Below are 6,490 nucleotides of genomic sequence, written 5' to 3'. Positions count from 1 at the left end.
TTCCTAAACAGCTCGCAATAATCTGATTTATTCTACTCATGACCAAAACCAACAGTTTATAGAAAACAACACATTTTAAAACAATATAATGGAATTTCATCAGAATTCATCACAATATCTGACGGATTAATGGAGTTTTACCTTCTTTGTGAAGCTGGCTGAGAATGACTTAATGTGATGGTGTTTGGTTCAGTGAACTCGTCTCAGCGCTGGAGACAGAACCCAGTCTGAATCATTAACATTCAAAGGGATGAAACAGCACCCTTATGCCCTACATACTAATGGATGCACAGTAATCAGATCACGCCACAATCACGGCGATTTAACATAAAGTTTTCATGCTTGATATAAGGATGTTTAAGCGTATCTTTGTTGGTATTAATTTGTAATGTGAACACAACCATTTTGCTGAAAATATACAACACTTTAAATAATTGACATTGGTGTTGTGAGTCATAGTCACTTTGCAGTGAAAATGTACAGATGAATTTCACTTTAAACCAAAAAGTAAATGAAATAAACTGAAATTAAGATTGCTGATCCTTATCATTTTCCCATGCCAATTGAAAACTGAAGTCTCAATATTTATGCGACTTAGGATACAAGCTGTTTAACAAACCATCACAGTTTCAAATCACATTTTTTGTTTGTATGACAAGGTCGTAAGCACATGAAATAATCAAATGAAACACTGACAACAAATGGGAGCGGTCTTAGTTACCGTTCATCATGCAACCGCACATACATTTCTTTCACTGTTCCAACTACTGCGCTTACCCCCTTGTATGACAAACCAGTAATGACAATTGGAATCCATGATCATTTGTTAAACACCTTTTGTCCTAAGTTCAATAAAATTAGATTTTCATTTGGCATGGGCAAATTATGACGATTCGCAACCTTAGTTTCACTATGTTTGGTTTGCTTTGTTAGTTTAACGTTAAATAGATCAGTACGTTTTCACTGCAGACAGACTATTAAAGATGAGATTCTCTTGGGGAAAAATTGATTCTGGTAATAATATAGTCCATGAAATTCTGTCCATATTCTTTGACGACCATTAGAAGTGATAATACCAGCTTACCAAAACACAATATATGTTCTTTGTGTAAGTATGTTGTATGAAAAATTGAGACATAACAAGTTTGCCATATGTATTTAGAAGATTAACTCTACACTTTACAAATGATGTTTACTTGTGAAGAACTGGGTTAAAAATGATCTTCAGTAACCCATGCTTGTCATAAGAGGCAACTAACAGGACCAATGCTCATGCTGTTGATCTCTATATTATCCAGTCCTGACTTGATTATTTACTGACACCATATAGCTGCAATATTGCTGAGTGTGATGTAAAGCTAAACTCACTCACAAATGACATTTCCCCTTTCTAATTGATTGACAGAAGAGAGAAAATACAGCAGAAGTGAATTTTCTCTCGTGTTGTTTTCAGTGTGTATGAACCTGCTTACAAATAGACCAGGGATCACAATCAGGGTGAACCTGATTTCAGATCAATGATCAAAATCATAATGGACATGGATGAACTTAGCTTCAAACCCAAGGTCAAAATCAGGATACATCTAGCCTTCTACTGATCAAGGGCAGATCTGGTTTCTAGAAAGAATCAAAATCAGGATGAATGAACAAACACTTTGACCACTAGAACACCCCACCAAACCCTAGGTTCAGTGGACTGAAGGTAATCACCCATCTATGCAATACAAGCATCAGCATCTTACGCCACAAAACCTTTGTAACCCTCCTGTCATCTGAGTGGGCCTTCTAAACCTATCCCCTGTTATCTGAGTTGGCTGGCCTTCTAAGCCTACCCTCCTGTCATCTCAGTGGGCCTTCTAAGCCTACCCTCCTGTCATCTCAGTTGGCCTTCTAAGCCTACCCTCCTGTCATCTGAGTGGGCCTTCTAAACATATCCCCTGTTATCTGAGTTGGCTGGCCTTCTAAGCCTACCCTCCTGTCATCTCAGTTGGCCTTCTAAGCCTACCCTCCTGTCATCTGAGTGGGCTTTCTAAACCCACCCTCCTGTCATCTGAGTGGGCCTTCTAAGCCTACCCTCCTGTCATCTCAGTGGGCTTTCTAAACCCACCCTCCTGTCATCTGAGTGGGCCTTCTAAGCCTACCCTCCTGTCATCTCAGTGGGCCTTCTACGCATACCCTCCTGTCATCTCAGTGGGCCTTCTAAACCTATCCCCTGTTATCTGAGTGGGCCTTCTAAACCCACCCTCCTGTCATCTGAGTGGGCCTTCTAAGCCTTCCCTCCTGTCATCTCAGTGGGCCTTCTAAACCCACCCTCCTGTTATTTCAGTGGGCCTTCTAAGCCTACCCTCCTGTCATCTCAGTGGGCATTCTAAGCCTATCCCCTGTTATTTGAGTTGGCCTTCTAAGTCTACCCTCCTGTCATCTGAGTGGGCCTTCCAAGCTTACCCTCTAAGCCTATCCCTTGTTATTTGAGTGGGCCATCTAAGCCTACCCTCCTGTTAACTGAGTTGGCCTTCCAAGCTTACCCTCCTGTCATCTCAGTGGGAATTCTAAACCCACCGTCCTGTTATCTCAGTGGGCCTTCTAAATCCACCCTCCTATCATTTGAGTGGGCCTTCTAAGCCTACCGTCTTGTCATTTGAGTGGGACTTCTAATCCTACCCTCCTGTCATTTGAGTGGGACTTCCAGGTCTACCTTCCTGTCATCTGAATGGGCCTTCGAAGCCTACCCTCAATTTATATGAGTTGGCCTTCCAAGTCTACCATCATGCATAGTGATATCGCTATTCTTGTAAGAAAAAGTTTACAATACCGCTATTCTGAATAACATATGATGACCACCTGCATAATTGATTTTTTCTGTACAACAGATTACAAAGGACAATTATTTCTTAAAACTTCAGTCAAACATGCCTGATCGTTATGGGTTCAATCTGTGTGGAATGACATCTGTTGGAACAGATTTACGGGAAGTAATGCCAAATATCAGTTTTAAGCCCTACAATAATATTAATTAAAAATGTAGACAGCTGACATTGAAATATGGCCATAACTGTTTATCTTCTTTACACCCAGCTCACAATTCTGAAAAATCATTGATGCTATCAAAGTGTGAAGAAATAAAATTTGTTCAAAAAGTTTTCAAATTTTAGCTTAATTATTATTTTAAACTATCCACTCATTCATGCTAGATTGTTCACACAGTGTATTAACTGTCTAAACTGACTTTGTTCTTTTGACACAGCATCTAAAACTGATATTTTAACATTGCATTTTAGTCTAAGATTTAAACAGAGTACTTTAACAATGCATTGTAAACTAGTATTTTATCAACACATTTTATACGTTGTATCTGTTAAAATAGATCTGTGTCACACTTCCACCTTGACCTTTTATTTTATCACAATATTTTGACATCGTATTTTGCTATTATCTTTCTATTTCTTTTATTTTTTGGGGGGTATTTTAACCCAGACAACCAAGTGCTCCCAGTAAATAAAGTGACTCATGTCACCTGCACAACCCTAGAATGCAGTTACTGAGGAACCCCAGTGCCTCCGCAGTAATCCTAATGTACAAAGGAACTCAAGGGTCACAAAAAACATAAGTGCCCTCAGTAAACCATGTTTCACTAATAACCCAAAATACCCCACTTCTCCTCAGTAGCCCTAATGACCTAATCAACAAAGCAACCCAAATACACTGACTATCCTACTGACCACAGTAACCCCTGTGTTCAGTAACCAAAGTCACCTTCACTAACCCTCATGTTTAAACAACTTTCCTTTTCTTCTCCTCTAAATTGTGAAGAAATCATGACATTATATCTCATTGTGATTCTCATATTATTGACATCAATTGTTTTAAAACAGCTGTCATGGTGGTGGGACAGAATGCAGTTAAATGTTTGCTCATTATGCTGAAGGTCTGGGTTTGATTCTCCACATGGGTGCAATGAAGCGGATTTTTTTGTCTCACCTGCAGTGATATTGCTGGAATACTGCTAAAAGCATTGTAAAACTCACTCTCCAAAAACAGATGTCATGTGACTTAAATGTGTACCATTAATATTATTAACACTTACAAGGGCAAAGAATAACATCTTTCAAAAACTACCTGTTCCTATGGCAACAAAAGTCACATAAGCATTAAAAATAAAATAAGCACATACGAACCTTCTCCACCGGAAACTTGAAGAAGACTAACAGCACATTGAAGGCTGTGCTCACAAAAGCAAACAAAATCTGCTGTCTATAATAATCACAAACATCTTCTTTGAATTCCGTGGAGAGCTGTGCGTAACGCTAACAACACCAGTTCCCTAACACTTCCGCCAATTATATCTTCCCCCACGCCATATTCTAGCCCTTTACTGATGTCTCGTCACACACCTAGCTAGCTTCAGTTTCACAAATATTGAAATAACAATAAAAACTTGGCAATCACCTAATAATGTGAGCCTCTCTGATTTATGAATGATGACCGGAACCTAATGAAGCAATTTCGTCTACAAATAAAATAATTTCCTCACAGTCTGCCATGGCTTCCTTCTTAAGCAAACATTTAGTTTACCCACTGTCTCTTGTTCAGATACGGCCATGATCTATTTTCCTGATCCCTGTACAAAAATGACATGCAAAACCAACACAAATTTGACTGCTGTATCCTTATTGAATGTGTCAGCCTCATCCACTCTTAAATAAGCATCAAATAAGACGATACTATCTCTGTCTGCTTCCCAGATCAAAACCTACCCTTGACGCCACTATCCTGCAAAGTCCATGGCGGCAAACACATTTTAATTTGATTCTATCTGCCCTTGGAAGTCAAAAATAAACTTGATGATGCATGATGTCTCCCTTAGATACATTATATTTTCAATATTTCATTGATTGGTATCAGGAAGTTTGGAGTTTGTATTTCACTTTGGAGGGACTAGCTGTGACAGTTATGTGGCTGGGAGATAATGCGTGTATCCCTGACATCATCACTGGGGTGAGTACGATTTGTATCAACCAAGCATGCACTCACGTGCAGGTTTCCACTTTTAGAAAAACAGACTTTGTGATATATATGTCAATTTTCTTCCTTGCAGAACATGTACAAAAATTTATGAGTTTATCATGTGATTTAAACAACATGACACCATGGAGGCAGCTACCGTGTCAAGAAGTCTCCTTACTCGAATATAAATTATATTGTTAGCTGATTTTAAACATTTGACAGAAAACCGTTGCCAGTCATGACAAGTCTGGCTTTTATATTTATCACTTTGATTTTATTTAGGGGGGAATGGGGTGGGGTTTGGGGTAACCAGTTATGATCAGGCAGGATTTTCAGAAGACAGTAAACAGGACAAAACCACATTCTGCACATCTGTGTTTGTATTTTCTTTTTCAAATTAACTTTAATTAGACAGTGACAACAAAGTTGCTCTCCAAACTTTTACCTTCTGTACATTATTTAAGAAAGATTGTGAAGCAAGGTATTAAATTATGCTATTAAAGTACAATCTCTTAGATCCATGTTTTAATAAAAGTATAGACACTGAAATGAAATCACTAATACATTAATGATGAAAAAAAAACACTTCCAAACCAAAGCAACATTCATCTTAAACAACAAAACCTACAACAAAAGTCTCAACAAAAATACTCCTTGTAACTAAGGTAATCTCTGATACTTCAAAATATTTACAAATAATAACCAAGGGGATTCAGTCCCTCACAATGTTTTTTTTTTTCAGCATTGCGTTCGCATGACAGGATTCAAACACTATTAGTGTAACAAATTTCCAATAGGACTCCATGATAGGCTATAAACAGCATGTTTTATTTGCATTAACATAACAAGACAAAATTGTGAAGGCTCACCAATCATCAACACCGGTTCCCAAGTTAAACTGAACAACAATTAATGAAAATAGTAAATAAACGTGTGCATTAAACTTGGTAATACACCTCTCCTATGAACAAATATGTCATTACCCAAATCGACCAAAAAAAAAGAATACAACTAATGAAAATAGAGTTCCTAGGTGAACAAACATGGTGTGTGACATGCTGTGCTTGAAAAAAACTTTTAGAGTTAAATTTTTAAATTTGGGTTAATTCTTCCAATATCAAATATCATATTCAAAGTCACCTTAGATGGATGGACAGATAGAATTTCTAGAACTATATACCTCCAACCGAAACAGTCCAAGACACAAAACTTAAGAAGGTGACAACTGACAATAACATGCCATTGATGATTGAGGCTTGTTTACTTCCTGACATTCATATCACAAGAAAAAAATACTAACAGAAAAATATTTCCTTCATTAACATAAAGCAATTTTCTATTGTTCCAAATTACACAAAGCTAGCAAAACTCAACTGACATTTGATGTAATTATCCTGATTTCTTGAACCCAAGCAAAGATTGCTAATGGTTTTGACCAAAAACATTTATAAGTTGGTTTTAACAAAACTGGTTTCACATGACAAAA

This window comes from Haliotis asinina, chromosome 14 (assembly GCF_037392515.1).
Source record: "Haliotis asinina isolate JCU_RB_2024 chromosome 14, JCU_Hal_asi_v2, whole genome shotgun sequence".
NCBI classification, from domain to species: domain Eukaryota; kingdom Metazoa; phylum Mollusca; class Gastropoda; order Lepetellida; family Haliotidae; genus Haliotis; species Haliotis asinina.
Note: the sequence above shows the minus strand (reverse complement) of the source record.